Raw genomic sequence first — 1,525 nt, 5'->3', positions numbered from 1 at the left:
TTAGCACCCGCACCTAAGAACGCTGTGAGCGTATCCGTAGGACCGTTCCAAGCTGCTACTACTGCTGTCCAGCCATCATCGGCCGCGTGTTCTATTTTAGCGCCCGCACCTAACAACGCTGTGACCGTATCCGTATGACCGTTAAAAGCTGCTGCTATTACTGCGGTGCTGCCCCTCCCGTCCGCGTGTTCTATGTTAGCGCCCGCATCTAACAACGCTGTGACCGTATCCGTACGACCGCTACCAGCTGCTGTTATTACTGCGGTCCTGCCATACACGGTCGCGTGTTCTATGTTAGCGCCTGCATCTAACAACGCTGTGACCGTATCGGTATGACCGTTAACAGCTGCTGCTATTACTGCGGTCCTGCCACTCCCGTCCGCGTGTTCTATCTTAGCGCCGGCACTTAATAACGATGTGACCGTATCCGTATGACCGTTAGCAGCTGCCCAGATTGTTGCGGTCTGTCGAGCTGCCCCTAGTAAGATGTAACCTGTGAGGGACGCTAGTAATCTGCCTATTCTCGTCGGTGGTCTCTCGGTCGTCTTCCTAACTGCAGTGGATTGATTGATGCCCATATTGCTGGTGATATATTGTGCTTTGATTCTATCCGCTTTTCGATACTTGAAATCTGAAGAAAAAAACATTTCATCTCTCGTAATTGGAAGAAGTTTCAAATTTGTTTTCTTCTCACACTGTACGCCAGCATGCGGCTGCGTTTGATTACGGAATGCACGTGTGAACACATTAACACCTAGTCATGACATACACTTGACAAATCTGAACTAAAACGATGATAATTATCCGTGTATTTATAAAAGGGTTTAATTTCAGAGATACGCAAATTTGATAGATGTGAATATTTAATGTTGGAAAAATATGCTTGTGATATTTTTTTTAAGGAAAATCGAAAATGCTGTTAGAACGATTGCAAAGCAGACATGATTTAATAATGTCCAACAATAATAGCAAACTTACTGTTTCTCTATTGTATTTCAGGCACGTGTAGCGGTAGCTGGCGACCCCTGGCGATGCATGTTGATCACTGTCCTGACACCTGAGAAAACAATACACCTGATGTGACAGTCAATCGTGTGAGACTGATGAACTAAAATCATATATATATATATATATATAAGTAATGTTGGTAGTGAGATGTTACGAAATACAGGGAATTTTAGGAGTACAGATTCCGGGAAATTTCCCAATTTTTTTCTTTAAATTTCTAAACTTTTNTATATATATATATATATATATATGTATATATATATAAATTTAGAAATAATATACAGGTACATACATAAAAATTTTAATCGAAAAAATTTACGATTGGATGCAGTAAATTAATATTTTGGTAAACATTAATCTTACGTGGGGCGCTTCTAGTGCGTCACTGCCGACGTCTCCTGAATCGTCTGCTGCCGTTTGGCGCTGTCTACAAATATAAAAAAATCACACAACTCAGCGTAGCTCCTTCTCTACTATCGATGCATAAAAACATCATTTATTTATATTCTCACATTCG

General features: G+C 41.2%; 1 long non-coding RNA gene across 1 annotated transcript; it reads right to left on the bottom strand.

The window, feature by feature from the left end:
- Positions 1-318: 318 nt before the first annotated feature.
- Positions 319-1,441, bottom strand: LOC106820102. The gene is made up of 3 exons (XR_001395556.1): positions 1,372-1,441; positions 979-1,057; positions 319-631 (listed from the first exon to the last, which is right to left on the bottom strand). It is a non-coding gene; the product is annotated as an uncharacterized LOC106820102 (long non-coding RNA).
- Between the last annotated feature and the right edge of the window lie 84 nt (positions 1,442-1,525).

The sequence above is a fragment of the Priapulus caudatus genome, unplaced genomic scaffold (assembly GCF_000485595.1).
Source record: "Priapulus caudatus unplaced genomic scaffold, Priapulus_caudatus-5.0.1 Scaffold6820, whole genome shotgun sequence".
Taxonomy (NCBI): Eukaryota; Metazoa; Priapulida; class Priapulimorpha; order Priapulimorphida; family Priapulidae; genus Priapulus; species Priapulus caudatus.
The sequence above is the reverse complement of the archived record's forward strand: the minus strand, read 5'-3'. Positions and strand labels throughout refer to the sequence as shown.